The sequence below is a fragment of the Panthera onca genome, chromosome C2 (genome assembly GCF_046562875.1).
Source record: "Panthera onca isolate mPanOnc1 chromosome C2, mPanOnc1 haplotype 2, whole genome shotgun sequence".
NCBI classification, from domain to species: Eukaryota; Metazoa; Chordata; class Mammalia; order Carnivora; family Felidae; genus Panthera; species Panthera onca.
In genome coordinates, this window is record NC_138347.1 from 157,367,406 (window position 1) to 157,391,883 (window position 24,478).

The 24,478-nt window shown below is 46.9% G+C and overlaps 1 long non-coding RNA gene across 6 annotated transcripts; it reads right to left on the bottom strand.

Annotated features, from left to right (window-relative positions):
* Positions 1 to 8,170: 8,170 nt before the first annotated feature.
* Positions 8,171 to 24,474, bottom strand: LOC132682855 (uncharacterized). 6 transcript variants are annotated; one of them, XR_009611899.3, is made up of 5 exons: positions 23,775 to 24,474; positions 19,087 to 23,397; positions 17,076 to 17,324; positions 13,828 to 16,742; positions 8,171 to 9,632 (listed from the first exon to the last, which is right to left on the bottom strand). It is a non-coding gene; the product is annotated as an uncharacterized LOC132682855 (long non-coding RNA). The 6 variants fall into 6 exon arrangements; XR_009611900.3 differs by lacking the exon at positions 8,171 to 9,632 and having other exon boundaries at positions 12,105 to 15,375; positions 16,655 to 16,742; XR_009611902.3 differs by lacking the exon at positions 8,171 to 9,632 and having other exon boundaries at positions 12,105 to 14,188; positions 15,281 to 16,742.
* Positions 24,475 to 24,478: the final 4 nt, after the last annotated feature.

Genomic DNA, 24,478 nt, shown 5'->3' on the forward strand with positions numbered 1-24,478 from the left:
TTTCTCTGATCCTTTCTTCTCCTTCTCTCTTTTATGGTTTGCTGGCTTTCTTTAGTGATATACTCAGAGTCTTATCTCTTTATTCTTTGCATATCTATTACTTGTTTTTGATTTGTGGTTACCATTAGGTTTGTATATAACATCTTCTGCAAATAGCAGTCTATATTTAGTTGATGGCCACTTGAGTTTGAACTCATTCTTTACTCTTCTCCCTCCCATGTTTTAGGTATATGGTGTCATACTTTACATCCTTTTATTTTGTGAATCTCTTGACTGATTTTTTTACAGAAATATGGGGCACCTGGGTGGCTCAGTTGGTTAAGCATTCGACTCTTAATTTCAGCTCAGTTCATGATCTCACAGTTTATGAATTTGACCCCTGAATCAGGCTCTGTGCTGATGGTGCAGAGCCTGCTTAGAATTCGCTCTCCTTCTCTCCTCCCCTTCCCTGCTCTCTCTCTCAGTCTCTCTCTCACTCAAAATAAATAAATAAACTTAAAAAAAGAGAAATATTTATTTTTATTGCTTTTGTGTTTCCTACTTTTCATACTCTTACTTAGGGTCTTTCCTTTCCACTCGAAGAATCCACTTTAATAATTTTCGTAGCGCTGGTTTAGTGGTCATGAACTTCTTTAGTTTTTGTTTGTCTGAGAAACTCTTTATCTCTCCTTCTATTCTGAATAATAGCCTTGCTGGATAGAGTATTCTTGGCTGTGGATTTTTCCCTTTCAGCACTTTGAATTAATCATGCTGGCCCGTTCTTTTTTTTTTTTTTTTTTTTAATTCTTAATGTTTATTTATTTTGAGAGAGAGAGAGAGAAAGAGAGAGGACAAAGCACGAGTTGGGGAGGGGCAGGAGAGCGGGGGAGCACACAGGATCCGAAGCGGGTTCCATGCTGACAGCAGAGAGCCCAATGTGGTGCTCGAACTCGTGAACTGTGAGATTATGACCTGAGCTAAAGTCAGAAGCTTAACTGACTGAGCCACCCAGGCGCCCCCAGCAGGGCCGTTCTCGCAGGTGCTCTGTGTTGAAGAGCTGCAGTGGGGGAACCGCTGCTCCCTGCGGTGAGCGGAAGGGGTCTTGGAGGTACAGCAGGGTGAAAGCCAGAAGGCTCTTGCTATAATGGAGTAGAGGCGAGACAAACGCCAAGGGGGTGTGGAACTGAGGTTAGCGGACGGATCGGCCACGGCAGACCTTGCCATAAAGTAGAAGGAGCCACGAGGACAGTTTCTGCACGTATCCAGCATTGCAAAGCCTCTATCTGGGTTTCCCGTTGACATTTTAGCCACAGTTGGGACACCCAGAGGTAGAGCAGGTCACATGTGCAGAGTAGAGCTTAAAGATCTACTGAAGACCCTACCCCCTCTGCCCTTTTCTTGCCCTGTTGCCCTGCAAATATCACATTATTTGTCCAGGTCTCCTTGAGGAGAATTTCCTTATCCACCTGTTTTGGACATCTGTGGTTTGACTACTAAGAATCAGTTCCTTTTTGTCTAGTAAGACCGTTGATTTCTGTGTGGGGGTCTGTCCTGTCTTCATTCTTCAGTAGTGGAGCTCATACCCCTGGCAACAATGATTGGTTCAGGGACAGACACACCCTAAGCCAGTCCAATCAGGGTGAATCGTGGGAAGTTTTGTGGAAGTCACTGGAAGAGTTGTTTATTCTTTCTCACTGAGTGAAACCCTGGACAGCCATCCAGCCCTTAATAGAGAGACAAGGGAGCTCAAACGTGGAGCCAGAAGTGGAGGGCAGAGCTACGCAACCAAGGCAAAACAAGTCCCGATGACACTCATGCAGCCCCTGGATCAAGCTATACCTGAAGCCGGAGAGAGATCCCTGCATTTTCCCATTACATTTAAATTCTCACATAGGTTTCTGGTTTCACCCAATAGAACAATAGCAACAGACAAGCTCTGCAGATGCTGAGCCCTCAAATCAACTACTTCGACCCCAGGCCAGAGTTCGGTTTGTGATGTCTTTCTCCAAGGGACTTGTTCCTTTGCGGCAACTGCCCCTCTGGGCAGCGTGTTCAGCAGTCAACGCTGTCCTCAGACACACCCGTGCTGGCCCACGAGGCTGGCAGTGAGGAAATGGGTGCGCCCGGCTCACTGCAGCAGGAGCTGCGTGGGAGGCAGGCCTCGCTCGGCCCGGCCCCGGGAAGGCTTGCAGGTGGGCCTTGCCATGTCTGTGCCAGCACGCCATGTGCTACCGTCACCTCTTAAAGACGTGTCTCTCCACAGGAGGTGCTGTGGAGGCTTGTGATGTTGCCACGGAGGAAATGGGAGGGGCCAGGAGGCAGGAAAGGAGCCCCGTCCTCGCGGAATGCAGTCACCAGGGCGGAAAGACCTCTTGGCCTGGGGTGGTCCCGAGGGGTGCGGACTGGGTGTGTGCTTGGGGTGCTGGAGCCAGCCCCTCCCCAGAGGAGCTCGCGCCACCCACGGGATCGCCATCATCCTTGCGCCTGCACTCGCACTCGCCTGGCGATGAAGGCTTCCACAGGGCTTTGGCCCGCACTCCGCATGCGCTTCTCAGTAGCGCACAGTAGGTGGGCACTGGAAGCAGGAGGCGGGGGTTGGACACGGGCAGCCGTGTCAGGATGGGCACGGGGCTTCCCCTCCGTGCCTCGGTTTCCTCGTGTGTCAGATATGGAAAACAACAGCACCGGCTTCATGGGTAGTTACGAGGATTAAGTGAACGAATACGTCCAGGACTGGGCCTGGCTTAAGAGCCAGGGCCGCAGGTCGATGGGAGAAGCGTTCTTAACAGACTGTGTTCCGCTTACTCGCGAGGCTAGGCCTCGGACCAGGTCTTTGGGCTCAGCCAGGGGCACCAGGGTGATGGTCACACATTCCAGAGTTCACGCGGCATGCCCACACCCCCGGGGTGCAGAAGCCTCAAGCCAGCTCTCTGTCAGGTGCTCCATCTGAGTCGATGGCACAAGGGGCACGTTGCCATTAATTATACTCAAAGCGGGGCGGGGGGGGGGGGTGTCAAGATCCCGGGGTTCCACGTCTGCAATTGCAAACAGCCAGGGAAGCTGACCAGAGCTCACTGTGTATTTCTCAGGGTTCGGTGGGCACTCCAGCTTTCTCAGTCCCCCAACTTGTGGCTGCTTCAGTGTCAAGGACAATGGGCAACTGGGCTTTCCGTTGAACATCTGACCTGATTTCTGGTGGCAAAACTCGAGTCTTCTTCGTCCGCTCGGCGTGAGCACGGTCTTGGGTGGGTGACTGCTAGACTGGGGGTCCTCGTGTCTGCAGACACACCCTTGCCTCGTCTAACAAGCCTCAGGACCTGTTGGAGATGAGAGGAGATGCATTTTCACTGTGCCCGGCTTGCTCTGACCCTTTGGGGAGCCCTATCTCTCAAGCGGGGTGGGGGACATCAGGGCTTAGGTGAAACATCGGTCACCCTGAGTAATTCTCCACTCAGCTTTGGGGAAGGGCAAGTTCCAGGCAAAGGGGGACAATTCCTGTCGTGTGACAGCAGCTTGTTGGCCGGACCGGTGCCATAGTTTTCTAACTGGAGTCTAGCCTCCTGTCGTGCCCCCTTCTGACCCATTCTCACTGGCCGCCGGGAGTTTTGAGCTGTGTGAAACGCGATGCCACCATTCGCTTGCCTAAAATCCTCCTGTGATTCCTGTAGCCTAGAGCCCCACTGTTCAGCAGGACTTTCTGCGATGACGGGAATGTGCTACATCTGTGCTGTCCGAGACGGTGACCCTAACCACGTGTGGCCGTCGAGCACTTGAAATGCGGGCAGTGTGTCTGGCGAACGGAGCTTTTAGTCGCATTTTATTTCAACTCACTGAAATTGCAATCGCCACATATGGCTGGGGGCCACAGAGTAAGCAGTGCGGGTCCAGAGAATGAAACCCCAAGTGCCAGGCGTGTCTCAGCCCTATTTGAGCAGCTTCAACTTTTTTGCCAGCACTCATTCAAACTGGGAATTCCGGCCATAGCAAATGACGTACAACTCCCTAAACCTTGTGCCCACCTCACACCTCCGTGCATTGGCATCCGCTGTTCTCTCTGCCCGGAATGTTCTCGTCCTCTGCCCAAACACGCCCGCCAGCTGCCCGCCGGCCAAACAACGCCCCTTCGGCTCACAGCTTCGGTGCTACCTCTCCTATCAAGCTTTATCAGCCACCCCCGCCCTCCCCGTGCAGAATCAACCTACTGTCACTCTTTGGGACTTCTCTTTGGTGTGGCCTCGGGAGTCAGGGGAGTCAAAAGGGAAGATCTTCCTCTCACTGCCCGGCCATCCTTCCAGAGAGTGCGAGGGATGCGGTGACGCCAGGGCAGATGGAGGTCACGCTCGTCATTTGTGCCCACTGGTCTGCCAGAGCTCCGAGATGGGCTCTCCAGCATCCGGTCAAACACGGGAAGCCCCGATTTGCCGCGAGCTGGCTACCTCTTGGTGGTCGGCCACCAGCTGGCCCTTAGTAGCAGTCATGCGGAGAACTCCCAAGGCTACGGAGCCCCGTGGGAGGTGACACCGTGTTCTTCTGTATGAGAATCAATGGGTGACAGGGCTGGGCTGTCGCCACACACAAGGCTGGGGCTGAAGCCTAAACAGAGGACAACCCCCTCCCCCAACGCCCCAGGCAGCCGACGGGGACCCACCTGGCACCAGGAGGAGGCGTAAGTGACCATGCCAGGAGTCTGGCCCAGTCCGGGAGAGCACAGCACCATCCGCTCCAACAAGAGGGACCGGGATAGCCGGGTAACCGTGTGCTGGGCCACCCCCTGCACTGACGGAGAAGTGGGGGGCTACCCAGAGACTCCGGGTGATGCTGAGGAATTGTTTTGATAGGGACTGGGAAACTGAAGACCACAGTGGGATTTGGTGTGCTAATGGCAAGTACTTTTGACCGGGTTTCTCTTCTTTTCAGTAAACATCCCTTCAAATACGCCGTGAACCAAAAAGTGCATTCGTCCCCTCAGCGAATGTTACGAAGGGCCTCTTCCTTTGCACGAGGTACCACGCCAGCCCTCTTTCCAACCTCAGGGCCTTTGCCCGAGCTGGGTCCCCTGCCTGGATTTGTCTTTTTGCTTTGTCCGAACGGCTCTTACCCATCATTCGCACTTCGTTTGAATGTCGCTTCCCTGCAAAAACTCTCCTTCATGCCCAGATGAGGTCTCCTGGACCCCCGGACCTCGCCATGTAGCACACGTCGGCGCTATGCTTGTGTCATTAGTTACTGGTGGGGTCATTTGAAGAAAGGCCCTCTCCTTTGCTACGTGGCAGGGCTCTAGGAGGGCAGGCACAGTGCCTGTCCTGTCCACAGATCGTCCTCCGCCCTGCACACCACAGGGCCTGACGTTCGAGAAATATTTGTTGAACGAATGAACAAAGGAAGGGAGGCGAAGAGGAAGGAAGGGAGGGAGGAATGAAGGGTTGCCGCACTCCCTCCCGGCCCTCTCGGTGACCACAGTATGATATCGTCCCCACTTCTGTTCTTTACCCTTTAAAGAGGAAATACTGGGATGTGTGCAATACATTCCTGCTGTTTATACGCTGCCCAGTCTCTGGTATTTTCTAGCAGCCAGAAAGGACTTAAGGCACCTACCATGCCCCACTTCAGATGCGAGGGCTATAGATATTTGATGCTTTATTCTGCAGCTCAAAAAAGACCAGATAATATAAAGGCCACATTTTCTTGTTAGTATTTTGCTAAGACTTGGGAAGAAAGGAGACTTACAAAAACTGAGCACTAAGTCTACCCAATGTCATACCCTGGGTGGGATCCTGGACCAGGAAAGGGACATTAGGGGAAAAACGGGAAATCTGAATAGACTTTGTAATTTAGCTAATGGTGTTGCACGGGTGTTCATTTCTTGGTTTCGATGAGTGTTCCACAGTTAGGTAAGATGTTGACATTGTGGAAGCTGGGGGAAGGGTACCCGTGAACTCTGTTTTATCCTTGCAACTTCTATGTAAATCTAAAATTATTCCAAAATAAAAAGTTTATTCAAGAACAGAGTTTGCCCAGTTTCTTATTTCGAAGTGTTACAAAATACAGATTTCTGAGCAGAAAGGTGATGGGTGACTTCCATCGTCTTTACTATGCCTTCTCGGTGTTCTCCAATAGCATGTATTGCTTTTCTAATTAGAAAAGAAAGTGTTTTTTAGTAAAAAATACTTAAATAGCTTGGTTTAGAAAATATTCAAGGGCGTATAAGTTTTTTGGGGTTTTGTTTTGAGAGAGAGAGGGAGAGAGAGAGCGTAAGCAGGGGAAAGGGGTAAAGGGAGGGAGAGAGAGAGAGAGAGAGAGAGAGAGAGAGAGAGAGAGAGAGAGAATCTTAAGCAGGCTTCAGGCTCAGCACAGCCCAACACGGGGCTCGATCCCACGACCCCAGGCTCATGACCTGAGCTGAAACCAAGAGTCGGACGCTCAACCCACCGAGCCACCCAAGGCGCCCCCTGCGGGCACCGTTAAGATCAGAGGGTAAAAGATACACCCATCCATCATCTGACTGCGACAAAAGCGGATTCTCCGTGGCGCACGTAGGCGCGTGTGAACCTCATGACCGGAAGCTGCGCTGGCGCTGGGCCCTCGGGTCCGAAGGCAGGTGCCGCTCGCTCGTGTTTCCTGCGGGGCCGTCAAGGCCGACGGCGTGCGCGTCTCAAAGGACACTGCTCGAACTAAGCTGCCAATCGCGATCGCGCAGAGGTTCTTCTGGTCCCCTCGGCCCCGTCAAGACCTCCCATCACTGTCCCGGCGTGTGTGGCCCGGGAGGCCAGGCGGGGACCGGAAGGCGGGGTGCCGCCGGCTCCCAGAGCGGCCCTGCGCCACGGCCCAACCTCGGCTGCCTCCTCGGGGCGGGGGAGACGCTGTCTCGGAGGCCGCAGACGCCAAACGGCTGCTAATGAGCCTGCCGCTCTGAGGCCTTCCTGGACACGACGCTGGAAAACGGCGCGCGGCTCCGTCCCCCTTGCAAAGCGAAGCCAGAGGCGACTATTCGCGGTCACACAACCGGAGGCCCCGGCGTGAGCCCGAGGGCCGCGGTTTTGCGGCGCCCTGCCCTCGCCGTAGCCCGCGCTCTCTCCTCATCGCGGCCGCGATCATCAGCTGTCTCTTCCAGAAGTCTCGAAGACGGTACGAGCTGGTCTGAATCCCGCTCAGTTGAAGCTTTCCTCTCCCAAGTTGGAAGAAGTGCCATTTCACACGAAGAAGGCTGTGCAAAGTGACGCCGGTGGTGTTTCTCTGAATATTCTCTGCTGGTCCAATAGATGCGGAAAGCAGCCCTCTGTCCCCTGCAGAGTAGCCGCAGCTCTGGACCCCCTGTCGTCTGGGATCATACCTCTGTCCCAGCATGGAGGCCGGAATGACCTCCCCCCGCTTGGGGCAGTGTGGCCTGGCTTGCGGGTTCCAGGCCCATCCCTGGGTCACTGGCTGCTTCTCAGACGCCTATGCCTGCCCCGCCTCCCCCCCTCCCCCCCACCCCCCCTCCCCCCCACCCCCCCACCCCTGCCTCCAGTTCCCGCCCCATGTTTATTCTCCCCTCTCCTTGCTGCCGGGACACAGGGCCCCTCCCCAAAGCTAGCAGCAGTTGCAGTGGGACCAAGTGCCAGTCCTCAGCCGGGCATTGGGGCTCCCCCAGACTCTCCTGCTGTCGGACAAGTCTCCCTCGCTTCTACCCCTAGACATCTGCCCCTCTTTTTCTAAGATCCTCCCTGCTCCCACCGAAATTCTGCCCATTGCCTAGCCTGACTCAAGTCCAGCCGTGTAGCGGGGCCCAAGGACAGACATCATCAGGGTGTTAAGGACACAGGATGCTAGGACCACCCGGACCTTCAGCCACACAACTGCACTTCCGCAGGCCTTTGAATGATGTGTATGTGCCTTAAGACGGGAGAAGAAACTTTTAAATGAAATAGTCTCCAAGCGTGGGCTTGGGACCATCAACAATGGCAGAATCACCGTGCCAGAAACGCAACGTCCTAGGTCCTACCTCAAACATAAAGGAATCAGAACTTCTGGGGGTGAGACCCCGGAATCTGCACGTTTGACACCCTGATGTGGTTCTTCTGCATTTTCCTTATAAATTATAAGTTGTATAAATACAAATTACAAATCCCTATAATTTTAATAGTAAGTAAATTTTAATAAACGATTTCAATAATAAATTATATTAATTATAAATTAGTATACGTTGCTATAGACATTGGGTATTAAATAGGAATACAGGTTATTCGTCACTGTATGTGATGATTTTTTACTTTATACTTGAAATACATTTAGCAAATCAGAATCAGGGATAGGGCTCCCACCCCGTTCAGCCACTGTACACTCTGTGGCTGTCCTGTTTCCAGAAAAACATCATTGTATTTACACACATGTACACATTCCTAGGGAAGCCACATATGATTATTTTGTTCGGGATTTTACACAAATGGTATCTTTTGTGTCATTCTGCCACTTTCTTTTTCATACTCAGCAATATCTTTTGAGGAACTTTCCATATTAGAGAGCAGTGGGGCACCTTGTACAAGGACCACCAACTATTCCCTTGTATATATATTTTGAAGCCATTAGCGGACAGTTGGGTTATTTACAGTTTTTTGGTAGTGCTACAGGGAACGTTCTTGAACATACCTCCTGCACCAGAGCGTGTAGGTTTCTTTGGGGACAGAAACAGCAAAAAGCTGAAACGTGGTTGGTAATGCAGGGATGGGCATTTTATTATTTTATTTATTTTTTTAAGTAGGTTCCACACTCAGCATGGAGCCCAATGTGGGGCTTCAACTCAGGACCCTGGGGTTAAGAGTCAGGCCCTAATCAACTGAGCCACCCAGGCACCCTAAGGGATGAGTATTTTATTTTGTTGATGTTTATTTATTTTTGAAGGGGAGCGAGAGACAGCGTGAGCTGGGGAGGGGCAGAGAGGGAGGGAGACGCAGATTCTGAAGCAGGCTCCAGGCTCTGGGTCAACACACAGCCCGATACAGGGCTCGAACCCACCAACCGCAAGATTATAACCTGAGCTGAAGTCGGCCGCTCAACTGATTGAGCATTTTAAATTTTAAATGCTCTTACCCAAGCCTCTGGGCGCTATAAGGGAGTGTGTTAAGTGTCATTAAAGGAGGGCTCGAGGGCTTTGCACTTTCAAGTTCAGTCTCTTCATTTTGGGGTTGATTTCACACGAAGTCTGGAGTTGAACATTCTGTTATGGCACCTAAAGATGCTTGCACTTACTTCCCAGGACTCGTACAGCTGGCACGGACTGAACCTCCTCTGCACTCTTCATGGGCTCCCTTATTTCATCCTCAAATCACTGATCTTTTGAAGCAGGTACTCCCAGAATACCAATGCCAGACCAAAGCCCTCACCAAGCCTGGAAGGTAGTGAAGCAGTCCTTGCAAGGTTCAAAGCCAGTGTCCTCTACTCCCTTGGCGGTGGCTGTTCAGATTCTGGGTAAGCAAGGGACCCACGGGATCTAAATCCACATACTTGGACTGAGTCTTCTTCAAAGGCATATTCAAAGTTGACTCATCTCAGGAATTCGTTAGGAAATTACCCACACAGAAAAGCCAATAGGACGCGCAATGCGGGTGATGCTATAGTGGGTAAAAGTAAAATTCAGATCTTCATCTGGATGCTGGTGAAAGACTCCCTCCGAGTTGCTGTGGCAGAGACGGAAATTTGGGGGGAAGTCATCATAAGCACTGTTACAAACAAAAGAAACCTAGGCAAACTTTGCTTTTGTCCCACAGGCTGGGCATTTCACTCTACGCTCTGAGTCATCTCCGTGACTGGGAACAAGACGCTGACCTCATGTGCCTTCAGAGGGGAGCTTTCTTATAGTTCTCTGGGACTGTCGTGATAGACACTGAATTTAACAACAGCCCCAGGCCTCGGGCCTTCAGGAGCACAATTGCAGTCTGCCTGTTTTTTCTCTTTGACACTTTTTACAGAGAGAAAAATGTGTGGCTTTTCTTGATGAGCAAACAGCCAAAGGTGTTTGGAAAGGTCTGTCATTTTTCTGGTGGCAAGACACCCTAAACTAAATTCATTAGCAGCTCTTCTGTTTGGAATTTCAAAATATTCTCTGACCTACATAAATTCCTTGTTGTGTCCTCTACCAACGTAAGAAGATTAGCTGACATACACAGGGGCCAGAGAGCAAAGCTGTAGCATAGCATAACAGAAAGGGGCTTGGAGACTGTCATTCCGTGGTTGAAGACATCAACACCCATGGTCTGGCCCCTGCTTCTTCTCTTCCTAAGATTTTTCTTCACGTCTATAGTTGTGTGAAAAGTGGATTGTAGATACCGCTGTTCAGACACAAGACTTCTCCCTAGTTCTGCATGTACCTGTCATGTATTCATGTCTCTATATTTTCCTACCTTTTGGAAAAATATTACAGGAACACCAGGACAGACATTTGGCTATGTTTTATGAGCAGCTAACAGTAATGAGTCATATGGACAAGTGCTGAGCTAGTGACCGCCGACTCAAGTAAATCAGTTCCCTTCTCTGCTCAGTTTTCTTTCCCTAAATGAGCATGACACAGTATACCCATTGGTTCATCCAGTGGACAAATATTTATTGAGCTTCGTCTGTGCTTTGTACCAGTGCAGGGTGCTAGAGATACAGTGGTCAACGAAATATATAAGGTTCCTGCCCTTACGGAATTTAGATATCGGTGGATATCAAAACCTTGCAAGGACAAACACTCCGTATCAGTCAAAAGCAATACACATATCTGCTTATGGAAACATTCTTTTTTCCCCGTCTCTAAAACCAAGGATCCGGCATGTCTCCACTATGCACTGGCCCTTACTTGACGACACTTTAACGGCAATGAACTGTAGTTTCCTCAAGGACAAATGCACAGCTTTAGAATTTGCATGTTCCTGATGCTCAGGATGGTGGGGTAGCTGGCCCTGAGCCCCGAATGGGGCCTCAGGCCCAAGAGTCCCTACCCTTTTTCCTTTCCTAATGGTCTTTCAGCTGGGGCAGGCCATTGTAGATGTTGGATGTATGATCACCATGCTAATAAAACTGGTATTTTCCTCCACAACTAATGATGGGTGAATCTGTGCAAAGATACCTTTGTTAATATTAATGATTTGAACAATTCAGTCCTGAGTGTGTAGACATTCAGGGCACTGCATTTCATGTTCATTAAACCTCAACTGGTTGAGACTAATGATTTCCCTCCCTGGTTTACACCCATGATTAGCCCCTGAAATCTGATGTAGGTCATTTTGGTCGATTTCATTTGGTGTGGAGTTAGACTTAGCTCACTGATTATAAAAGAAACCATCCTCTTATCTTCACTCTCAGTTTGGATTATGATAATTTCTGGCCCTTCTCTTGGCTCTGAACTCACACAAATACTCCATTAGCTTGAGTAACTGCAAGTTTACTACTTAGGAAGTATGGGGGATTCTCATGAATAACCCACAGCCATCCTCATTGCAGACTGAGATCTACTAATTAGTGTCAGGCCCAGGCAAAGGCCCCCCCTGGGGAGGGCCCCAATGCTGATGGGGGACCAGAGTTTAGTCAGCTCTGGTGAGTCAAGCCCCTGGGCGCTATAAGGGAGTGTGTTAAGTGTCATTAGAGGGCTCAATTCTTGCCAGCAGTCTGTTCCTTTTACCACTACCTATGCCCCCAACCCTCCTCCACTCAAAGGGGCAGAACAGAGGACTGTATAAAGACAAGTAAAACCTCAGGCTGGCCATTCCAGGAGTGGCTTGAGAGAGAGACAGAGAAGAGAAAGAGAGAGAGGTGTGGTGGGCACCTACATAACATGCCCCCCCCCCCCCACTTCTCCCATCCAATCTTTCCACTGCTTTCTGAGGACTAGGTCCCTCCCCTTTTAACAATGTTCCTTTAAATTAAACTTTGAGGACAAAGGGTATTTGACACCTTAAGAAGCAGGATGCCCTAAATTTAGAGTCTCAATTCTGAACTTTTGAGTCTTGAAAGCCACTCATTCGACTACTCGTATATTTACTGAACAGATGGTCATTGAGTAGCTCCCACGTGCAAACACTGGGGATACAATCGTGAACACTTCCAGTCTCCATCTCGGAGGAGCTTATAATCTAGAGGGAATGTAAGAGATTATTGTAACTGTGTGTCGGAAAGGTCATGCCACATGGCCTGTGATGTGTTATGGGAACACAAAGGAGGCCACCCAACCCAGACTGGGGAGGAGGTAAACCAGAGGCTATAACCTACATTGCAGCTAAGACCTGAGGGACACGGAAGTAAGAAATGAGGATAGGACGTGCATATTCAGTTTACCTTTCCATCACTGTGATTGGTAACTTTGGGGGTATCAGAAAAAAGACAGGTCTTTCCTGAAGGGGGTCCGAGTGTAGCACCTGAGTATGACCTACCAAAGGCTGCCTCAGAGTGGTCATCGAGGCTCAGAGCAAACCAAGGTTAATATCAGTTAGGAGTGGATTGCTACGTATACCACAATGCCCCTGACTTAGGGATCAAAATTCAAGAAACAGTAAAGATATTTTCTGGTTTCCTTTTCTTGACTCAGCCAATTAGAGGCTAGAGGAGAAATAAAGGAAGAGTTACTAGCTCTGAAAACGTGAGTGCTAAGGATTTCATGTATTGTTACCACTTTTAAAAATAGTGCAATCTTGTCTATGTAATATAATTACTTATCATCTCCCTTGCTTCAAACAAATTGGAGTGATGTCTTCTAGGAAGATACAAGAGTGTCATGGCAGAGACACTATGAATTTGTTGTGAGAGGTTGGGGGTTGAGGGAGCATTGGAGACGGCACATTTGGCACTGATTTTTGGCCCTTGATTGAGATTTAAGGAGGGGATGGCTCAGAGTCTGGTAGAAGAGGTTGGACAAGTCATTACAAGTCAATGGAAAGTGTGAGATGCTCTGGCAACATGCAGGAACAGAATGGAGAAGCAAGCTGGGTGTCCCACGCATGGGTGAGAACACTGAAGGCATGCTAGGCAGGACTAATGTCTCTAAAGTGCCCCTAACATCCTATGCTTTCAAGTAGCTACATGACATTGTTTTATATCCTAGCTTTGCGATGATAGCCTTTATTTCGGCTTTAACAAAGATAACATCATGAAGGAAAGGAAACAGAATTTAGGGACATTGACAGGATTGTTCTTTTTTTTAAATTGCTTTCTCATTTTTGTTGCTGTTAGCATCTAGAATGCAGGAAAATCAAATTAAAATAGTAATATTTTTAAAAATTTTATACAAAATGTTCAACCATACATAAGAGTGGAGAACAAAATACAACAAACCCTTTCATAGGCTACTGGATTTGTCTCTATAACCTCCCCCATCACACACACACAATTTTTGTCTGTATATTTCAGGAGGTATCTGTATCAAAGAATAACTTCTTTAAAAACAACCACAGTGGCACCTGGGTGGCTCAGTCGGTTAAGCGCCCAACTTCAGCTCAGGTCATGATCTCTCGGTTTGTGAGTTCAAGTCCACGTCGGACCCTGTATTGACAGTTCAGAGCCTGGAACCTGCTTCAGATTCTGTGTCTCCTTCTCTGCTCCTCCCCCACTCACACTCTGTCTCTGTCTCTCTCACAAAAATAAGCATTAAAAAAAAAAACAAAACCAGAATGCAATTATCATGTGAGGTAATACCCAGAACATATCAAATTTTCCTAAGCTCCAATAGTATTTTTATAGTTATCTCATTCAAAGTAGGATCCAAATAAGATCTACACATCATATTTGATCGAAAGAACACTTAAGTCTCTTTTACTCTGTAAGTTCTTCTCCCCTCCCTGTTTTCATGCCATTTACTTGAGGAAGGGGAGAAATGAGTCACTGTCCAGTGTAATATCCTACCTTCTGGACTTGGCTGACGGTTTCCTCCTCGTGTCATTCAGCCTGTTCTTGCATTTACTATAAGCTGGATTAGATTCACAGATGCTGTGGACTTTCTGACGTATTACATCACGAGGTACATGATGTCTGACTGTCCCACTTTTAGAGATGTAGAAATTGATCAGTGGGTTCAGGTGTTATCAGCATGGTCCATCCAAAGGTTCCCTGTCGACCTCTCGCCTAATACTTCCTGACGGTGGTTGCCTGGATTCCTTATTTCATCATGTGTTCCCGCGTGGGGGTTTTCTAACTGTATCATTCCTTCTGTCTGTAGTAACTGGAATTCTTCTCTAAAGAACTCCTTCTTACCTCTTTGGTTGCTCTGAAATACAGTTCATACCAGAAGGGCAAGGTAAGTGCTTGGATAAGTGCCTTTGTCCACTCTTAACTCAATTTAATCCCGTGTAGACATTGTTTTCCAATGTTCAAATTGTCCCCCTCCTTGGCCAGTGAGGTCTCCTCTAGTCGACTTCTGTGTCGTTTTGACCTGACCCCAGCAGGACTCGATACCTCCCGTGCTTTTGAGAACAAGCTTCTACAAATTCTGATGAATTAACTAGACTTGGAAAATCCTTAGCCCCCCACCCCCACTGCCTTTTTTTTTTTTTTTTTTTTGCCTGTCCATGACAAGAACGTGTACTAGTTGTCTTGGTTAGGAAGGCTTTCGGCTATAAGTGAGCATAATGAACAAACGAGTTTTCAGTTTTTTCATAGAACACGAAGTCTGCAGCAGGCAGCTGTTAGCATTTGTTCAGCAGCTCCTGAGGTCCAGAGCCAGCATTGCTGTGATTCTCTTGGCCTCTCCTTCCTGGTTGCAAGATGGCAGCTCCTATTCCAGGCATCATGCCCAGTTGGGGCAGGAAGAAAGGGGAAGACCAGAGCCAGCTGCAGCTGTCCCTTTGTATCAGAAAAGCAAAAGCTTTCCCCAGACCGCCATGCCACCCCCCTCCCACCCAGCTGAATTCTACTCAGATCTTATTGGCCAGACTGGATTGGATGGGCACCCCTATTTGCAAGGGAGGCCAGGAAAGTGAGCACTTAGTTTTGCTGGGTTCCGTGGTCCAAGCAAGCAAGGGGGTGGGGGCTGGGAGTGAACAGAGGCTACGAGTTCTGGGAGAGCGGTCCTGAGTCCTGAATCAATGTTCCGTATCTTTTTTTTTTTTTAAATTTTTACAGAATGTCTAATATTCCTTGTTTTGGAATCGGTGGGACAACTGAAAACAATTGTGGGCTAGAAACGAGTGGAGCTTTATTTACACGACCGCCCTAAGGAAAGGAGCGTCAGCTGTTTGGACAGCCCTGCCCTAGCGGCGCAGCTCAGCCCTGTTCAGCTGAGATGCCAGCTCCCGCTGCAGGGTCTATGCTGCCAAGTGTCCCTCCTCTTCCTGTCTGTAAGGGGACAGAGCGGTCTCACCTTCATCAAGACAGACACCTCATTTGAGCTGTAGTGGCCCGTACGGTGCCAGAATACCTTGCGGCTAGTTTCACAGAGGCCACTCAATCTTCACACTGTGAAGCAAAGAGCAGAGCTGACATGCAGCCAGCACTCCACCGACACCAAAACCCTGAGCTTATTCTGCAGAGACTGACACACAGCCATTGCCTGCAGCCTCCCAGTCCCGTGGCCGGGCCGTCCCCTCTCCTCTCCCACCTGCCCATGACCTCCTTACCATCCAGTAACTGAAGGCTGAAGCCTGGCCTAGCAGGGGCCCCTGAGACCCTCCTCCCACCAGCACTAGGCCATCCATTCTGTGTCCATACGTTTACGGGCCGTTTAAAAAGGATTCTTTTACTGGGACGCCTGTGTGGCTCAGCGGTTAAGCGTCTGGCTCTCAGTTTCGGCTCGGGTCATGATCTCATGGTTTGTGAGATGAAGTCCCGCACTGGGCTCTGCCATGACGGTGTGGAGACTGCTTGGGATTCTCTCGCTTTCTCTCCCTCTGCCCCTCCACCACTCACGTGATCGTTCTCTCTCTCCAATGAATAAAACTGTTTTTAAAAATTACAAAAATAAAAATATTTTTGGTACGTTCCATGAGAAAGAACATTGTTACTAATCTTCCTGGTCATTTTTCTGGACTGTCCATGGCTGAAGGGCAAATGGGTAGTTAGTGATAACTAACTCAAGGAATGGAAGTGGATAATTTCATCGCTGACAATCTTGATTTCCTCAAGGCTAATAATAAGTCTTGTGTTAGAAAACCTGAGTTGTTCTCATACTGGTTCTATTTTTTCTTTAACATTCATGCTGCAAGCAAACGAAGCCAGACTCAAAAGAACACACTCCATTTCATTCCATTTTCTAGTAAGCAACGCTGTAAGAGGTCACGAGTGGCTACCATTGGGGGAAACACTGGGAGGGAAAGGGCACAAGGGCCTCTGCGGTGCTGGTTTTGTTCCTTTTCAATATCTAGGTATTGAAACTGCTAGTCACTAACCCAATATCCATCTTCCTTTCTCCTTTCTGTAAGAACCTGATTTCTTTGTGGGAATGGGGATGGCACGTGAGGTGCTGAAAACCACATTTCCCGGCCTCCTTTGGAACTAGGGCTGGTCATATGACACACTACAGCCAATGAGATGCATGTGAAAATCAACGGGACTTCCAGGGAATCTCCTTTAGGCAGACAGGCTCTGTGCGCCACACCCAGAACTCCCCTGGGAGTGCACTGAAGGGTATACCGCCCTCAACCTCACTCATCCCAAATGTCCATTCACGCACTCTTATGTAAAATTCCCCCATGTCACTGGGTCTGTGGTTTGGTTCATTTATTCAACAAATACTTACTGAGCACTCATGACAAGTTGGGCATGTGCTGATCAGGTGTTCCAGATTCAGATGTCCCATGGCCAGGCCAGTAATTAGAGATGTAGGCCTGGGGTGAAGGACCAGAGCAGATGAAGGGGAAGCGAGGCCCTGGCTAACAAGGCGGGTGTGTGTGTTGGGGGGGGGGGGGTGGTGGCAGAGAGCCACTGCTCAGCTCTAGCAGGTGGTTTGACATAGGAGAAATTCAAATCTCAAGTTGCAAGATCTCATTTTTCAAGAGGGGCCAGAAATCTTGATTTTAGTTTTTGAAATTAAGTCGGCCATGTGGGTGGACTTCTAGCTATGGCAGAGTAAAACTGGACAAAGTATATTAGTTTTCTACTGCTACGTAACAAATTATCACAAATTTAGCAGCTCAATCAACACATATTTGTTAACTCACCTTCTTGTAGGTCAGAAGTCCAGGCAGACTCAACAGGGCTCTCCTGCTCAGTGTGTCACATGGCTCAAATCAAGGCATTAGCTGGACCAGGCTCCTAACTAGAGGCTTTGGAAAAGAATCCACTTCCAAGCTCGTTGAGGCCAAAGTCATCACATTATGCCACATGAACATAAACAAGGAAATCAAACCCAGCAGCATGAGACAATGACCAAGTAGAACTTACCTTGGGATACAAGGTTGTTTTGGCATCTGAAAATAAAAATAATGTGTCATATTAATGTAATAGACAAAACCTACATGGTCACGTCAATACATGCAGAAAAAGCATTTTGCAAAATCTAACGCTCATTCGTGATGAACCTCTTAAACTGAATGTAAGGGAACTTCTTCAAACAGATAAAAAACCACCCAAAAAAACCTATAGCAAATATCATACTTAGTAGTGGAAGACTAAAAGTGTTTTTGAGAACAAATCAAGAATATCTACTCTCACCACTTCTTTTTTTAAAGGTTTTATTTTTATGTAATGTCTATACCCAACATGGGGCTCAAACGTACAACCCCGAGATCAAGACTCTCATGCTCCACTGACTGAGCCAGCCAGGCATCCCAAAGAACTATTCAATATCACTTCTATTCAATATCATACTATAAGTTATAGGCTGTCAAGAAGATAAGAAAAAGAAATTAAAGGCATTCAGACTGGAAAAGAAGAAATAAAACTGTCTTTATTTACAGATGATATGATCCTATATCTGGAAAATACTAGTGTATCTGAAAATACCACCTAGAACTAATAAATGAGAATGCCACAGGATATAAAAATCAATATTTCTATATATTGATAGTGAACAACCTATAAAGAAAATAACGCAATTCATAATAGCACTAAGAAGGAAAATATTTAGAAATAAAGGTGACAAAAGACGTGTAAGACCCAAAAACTACAAAATGCTGCTGATAGAAATTTTAAAAGATCTAAATAAATGGAAAGATATACCATGTTCATGAATTGTTAAGATTCATTACTGGTAAGATGGCAATTCTCCAAAAATTGATCTATATATACAACTCAACTCCAATAAAAATCCCATCCTCAAAAAAAAAAAAAATTGTTTTGGATACTAGCTCTTTGTCCGATATGTCATCAGGAAAATACAAATCAAAACCACACTCAGATACCACCTCACACCAGTCAGAGTGGCTAAAATGAACAAATCAGGAGACTATAGATGCTGGTGAGGATGTGGAGAAACGGGAACCCTCTTGCACTGTTGGTGGGAATGCAAACTGGTGCAGCCGCTCTCGAAAACAGTGTGAAGGTTCCTCAATAAATTAAAAATAGACCTACCCTATGACCCAGCAGTAGCACTGCCACGAATCTACCCAAGGGATACAGGAGTGCTGATACATAGGGGCACTTGTACCCCAATGTTTATGGCAGCACTTTCAACAATAGCCAAATTACGGAAAGACCCCAAATGTCCATCCACTGATGAATGGATAAAGAAACTGTGGTTTATATACACAGTGGAATACTACGTGGCAATGAGAAAGAATGAAATATGGCCTTTTGTAGCAATGTGGATGGAACTGGAGAGTGTTATGCTGAGTGAAATAAGTCATACAGAGAAAGGCAGATACCATATGTTTTCACTCTTATGTGGATCCTGAGATACTTAACAGAAGACCATGGGGGAGGGGAAGGAAAAAAAAAAAGAGGGAGAGAGCCAAACCATAAGAGACTCTTAAAAACTGAGAATAAACTGAGGGTTGATGGGGGGTGGGAGGGAGGGGAGGGTGGGTGATGGGCATTGAAGAGGGCACCTGTTGGGATGAGCACTGGGTGTTGTATGGAAACCAATTTGACAATAAATTTCATATTAAAGAATAAATAAATAAATAGTTTTGGTAGAAATTGACAAGATGGTCCTAACATTTACATGGAAATACAACATACTTCCCATAGCAAAACAATTTTGAAAAAGGACAATATAGTTGGAGTACTTACTCTGCCCCATTTTCAAAACTTACAATAAAACAGGGGTGCCTGGGTGGCTCAGTCGGTTAAGCGTCTGACTCTTGATTTCGGCTCAGGTCATGATCTCATGGGGTTCGTAAGCTCAAGTCCCAGGTTGGTCTCTGTGCTAACAGTGCAGAGCCTGCCTGAGATTCTCTCTCTCTCTTTCTCTCTCTCAAAACAAGTAAACTTAAAAAAAAAAAACAATAGTCACGACTATGTCACAATAATGTAAAGACAGACACAAATCAACGGAAATGAATAGGAAGGTAAACTGATTTTCAATAAAGGTGTCAAGGCAATTCAATTAGAAAATGACACTCTGACAAATGGTTCAGGGGCAACTGACTATCCACATGCAAAAAAACAAATCAATGATAAAATACATTGATAAAATAGATCCTTACTTTACATCATGCATACAAATTAACTCAAATTGGATAATAGACTAAAATGTCAAATTGAAAACTATAAACTTGAAAAGAAAACACAGGCAAAAAGTCTTTTGACTTTGGCTTAGGCAAAAATTTCTTAGATATGACAGCAAAAACAAGATTCATAAAAGAAAAATTGGATAAATTGGTATTCATCAAAATGCACAACTTTGGCACCTCTAAAGATATCATTAAAAATATGAAAAGACAAACCACAGCCTGGGAGGAAATACTTGCAAGTCATATATCTAATCAAGGACTTGTATCTGAAATACAAAAACAAATTCCTAAAACTCATGAAGACAAACAACCCAATTAAAAGTGGGCAAAATATTTGAATAGACCCTTCACCAAAGCAGATATATGAATGGCTAAAAAGCACACAGACAGATGACCAACATCATTAGTCACCGGAGAAATGCAAATTAACATCAGAGTGAGATGCTTCTACACTTTTATTAGAATAGCGGTAACCTAAAAGTCAAATAACGCCAAGTGTTGCCAAGGATGCGGAGAAACTAGAACCCTCATATATTGCTGATGAGAATATAAGAAAGTAAGTCACTTTAGAAAATAATCTGTCAGTTTAAAGCGTAAAGAGTTATGACATGACCCAACAACTCCACTCAGCAATATACCTGAGAAAGGAAAACACGTCCCCGTGTAGAGTTTATATAACTATTCATAACATTATCCACGACAGCAAAAATTTGGAAATAAAGAAAATATAGTTTATCTGTATCACGGAATAGTATTCAGCAATGAAAAGGAATGAATTGATACAATTACATGAACTACAACGGGGACAAACCTTTTGCTAAGTGAAAGGAGCCAGACGTCAAAGACTACAACATTGCGTTATTCCATTTATGTTACACTTCTAGAAAGGCAAATCTACAGAGATGCAAGGCAAATTATTGGTTGCCGAGGACTCGAAATTGGAGTGTGATTGACTGCATATGCACGTGAGAAGACTTTTGGGGAGAGATGGGAACATTTGAAAAGTGGGTTAAGGTGATGGCTGTACAACTTTATAAATTCACTAAAAATCATTGAGTTTACCATGTAGTCTGAGTGAACTTCATGATCTGCTAATTAGACCTCAATAAAGTGGTTAAACATGAAAATTAAATCTCTCAAGTTTAAATGTTCACGACTAATTCAAATTCTTTTGGGGGGGGGCAGCTGTTGTGTCAGCACATAGCTCAACGTGGGGCTCGATCCCACAAACAGTGAGATCATTACCTGAGCTGAAGTCAAGAATCAGACGCTTAACTGATTGAGCCACCCAGGTGCCTCACACATTAATTCAAATTCTTAAAAGACCTTTGTAAAAAAAAAAGAATACCCCAAGTCTGTGGTGTGAGCCCTTGGGCTACCCTCTTGAAATGTCAGAGCCGAGTGGCAGGAATAGAAATTTGAATGAACTAAAATCCTCGTCTCCTAGGAGTTGAAGATCCAACGACAGAAAACGGAAAAGTAAACAATTACAGCACCCAATGATAAATGCCGTATGTGGGATTTGCAAAGAGGTGTGGGCCCAGAGAATCCTTGGCTCTGACCGGGCGGGGCTTGGGGCACACCACAGAAGAGGCTGGACACTGCAGTTAGGTTTTGAAGCATAAGTAGGAATTCGTGAGATTCGAAGTGCGGAAAGCGGAGAGAAAGGGTGGGTGACACTTCCATGCAGAGGGAACAGAACTGGCCAAGTCTTGGAGGTGTGAAAAAGCGGTTCCCTTTGAAAACTGGGGAGGATGGAGATACGGCGTACGTGGAGAACGGAAATAGCAAGAAAGGAAGGTGGGAGCCCCGTCACGAAGGGTTTGGCAGGCCATGTTACAGTTTTCGGATGTGGGATGAAGGAGGGATTCACTTGCTGGAGGGCACGGGCAGGCTTCTTCTGGCCTAAATTAAACTTGGTATAGCTTGGCAAGATCGTATTGCACTCATCTAAAAATATTCATTAATATACCGCTTACTGTGTACCAGGCCCCGTTTTAATAGAGAATTTGCATTTTGATTCAGTTCCCAGAACAAACTGATACTGCTGGTCCAGGGAACACAATTTGAGAACCACTGCTTCCTACCAATTTTATAAGAAAGGTATCATTATCACTACCCTTCCCCATGTTACGGAGGAGGAAACAAACAGTTAAGCAACCTGCCCAAAGCCATACAGCCTTAAGTGGTGGGGCTGGGATTCAACACCAGGCAATGACTGCCATGTCTCCTAGTTCACAGGTTGCAAAGAAGCAGTCAAGGGCTGGCATTTTCGATCTTTGTTTGCCACCATCAAAAATGTATCACACACACACACCACACGTTGGCCTTAACTGACACCTGAGATAAAAGAGTTAAACATGCCAACTGATGCCAAGGGGGCGGTGAGGAAAGTCTTTGAGGAACTCTCTAAGCCACTCCAATGGAGTATTATTTTGCTCCTACTGGGAGGAAGCCAGGATTTAGAGATGCACAAATATCAATGTACAAAATGACTAATTAAATATGGAAAAGAAAAATCCTTAAATATCACAACTCAAAATTGAACTGTACATGAGTATTCAATATCTGTTGTTTTAAATAGATCTATTTAAAATTTTTTTACCAATTATGAAAACCAACAATATCCAGAGAAGAGAACACGCTGCTTTTGCAGGGGGGTAGCGGGGAATGTCCCAAGATGAAAATGGCAGTTCTTCCGTGACTCTGCTTGCTTTTCACATCTTGATCTAATTTATAGCATCTCCCTGGTTGCCTTCCAGTAAACAACTTCTTCCTTAAATTGGTGGCATTATGTTATGTGTGAGATCTGAATCACAGAGACTGTAATGCAAACCTGCGTGTTCCATCTCGTCGTTTTGTAGAGTGCTGTATATCTAATTAAAGCTTCTTACGGGTCCATAAAAAGACCTAACATTAAAAAAGCAGTCTGTGTTGGAGAAAGCCCCAGGGCAGACTGGAGGAGGGGCTTCTTCATTAACAATACACCTATTTGCTTCAAGTCAAAGTTAAGTCATAATATCTTAATTTGTATTTGTAGATTTCTAAATATTGCCTAAGTATCAATCAGATCACGTTACCAAATTTACGGTGTGGAACTGAAAATGGGTCATGTTCTTGCCAGCAGCTCTCCAGCTTCCCAAGAAACACTGGGGATGAATAAATGATTTGCCATGTGGCCAGCATTGACTGCATCCTTGACTTTATTCAAATCAATCTGTTATTCTGTTCTTTTTTATTTATTGTTTTGCTCCTCTTACGTCCTTGTTACACTTACAGATTTTATTCAAAACCTGAGCTACAAAGCAACAACATAAATACCGTTTTCCAAGAGCTTATCTATTATGGCCATTGTTTTGTGGTTGCTGTTACATCTCAGGGGCTATAGGCCTGGTGGCAGAGGCCATCAACCACTGGAATTCTCTTGGGAAACCATTAGTGTTGGTGGTCCCCCCCTCCCCTGACAGGGTTCTCTAAATAGCGTATCTCCCTGAGGGTAAAGGTGCATGGTTTTCCAACTTTCTGGTAACAAAGGACCAAATTCCACAAGCCAAGTGATGAGGAGCTATTGCTTAACACACCGTTAGAGTGACAACGTCAGTTTCAAAGTAAGATTTTTCTTTCATGTTCTTTCTAAATCAGAGTGATCCCAGCGTTGGGCTTTGACCCATCCTTAAGGAGCAGAGGCCCATCCAGAGGCCTAGAGCCTGAGGCTTTCCCCAGCCAATGATCCATCACTCCACACTAGGGCATTAGGAGGCCCCCTTTAATGGAACCCTGACGTTACTACCCTGAGAATTTGCACCTCCCAGCAAGCCGCTCTTACTTCTCAATCATCTTCAGACATGCAAAAGTGCTGATGTGGAGTCTGAAAAACACAAAAAACAAAAAACCGTCTCTGACATTTGCAGGTCAAAGAGACACTTGCTAAAGCCACATATTTCTCTTCTGCATCCGGTCAATTTAAGCAAATTTGGAACATCAAAGCAGCTTTTTAAAATTGATTCCTTCATTCATTCTTGTGTCCTTCTTTACTAGGCGTCTTTTATTGGAAAGGTGGACAGAAAGGAGAAACAGAAAGTGAAAAGCATATTGGAGACACCTGGCATCTGGTTTCATGGCTCTCTCTTTTTAGGCACCTCGGAGCTGATCGCCATTGCGAGACAAGACTGCAAGGGCAGGAGTCAGGAGATCCTCCCCCCCGCACCCCTCTCCAGCCTTGGCTAAGCTCCCTTTCTGACCCACCTGGCCCGGTGACCATGTCACTCAACCATCTAGTGCCATGGTTAATGTCTGCTGTTTTCAATCCCGGACTTCGTGTGCCTTAACGTTTTCCACGACCTTTTGCCTTTCCACCCAGTCCGCAGTGGAGACAGCTAACTGATGGGGCCAGGACAGGGTCCCCCGCTGACCTTTAGCCAACGCTGCATTCAGATGGTGGGCTTCTCTACTTTTGTTTAAACAGCAATAAAATCAACAAAATTCCTTCAAATTGGGTTCCCAGAAATAAAACGGTCGACACAAAAGTGTATATATGCACATGAATGTATATTTGGTTTTTTCTCTCGCCTTGCTTGAACTTGGGCGGGAAATGCGGTGAACCTTTAAAAGGGTAAAGTACGCGCTGCCCTCGGCCCCCTGCCCCAGGACGCAGTCAGGTGCGCACGCAGTCCCTTCCCTCCGAGTTCCCCCGACAGCTCGCGCTACTTTTCTCGGCCACTGTCCCACGTCCCTGGAGCTTCTTCCTTCACCGTCCCCTCTCCTCGGGCGCGCCTCGCCTGCTTCCCACCGCCGGCCACAGCCCGGACTCGCCGCGGTGGAGGCGCCGTCAGGACGCCCTCCAGCAGACCGCACGCCGGGGCCCGCAGGTGCTCTCGGCCCCGCCCTTCCCGCCGCCCCGCCCCGGCGCTGCGTCACAGTGACGCGCGTCCCGCGCAGGCGCAGCTCGG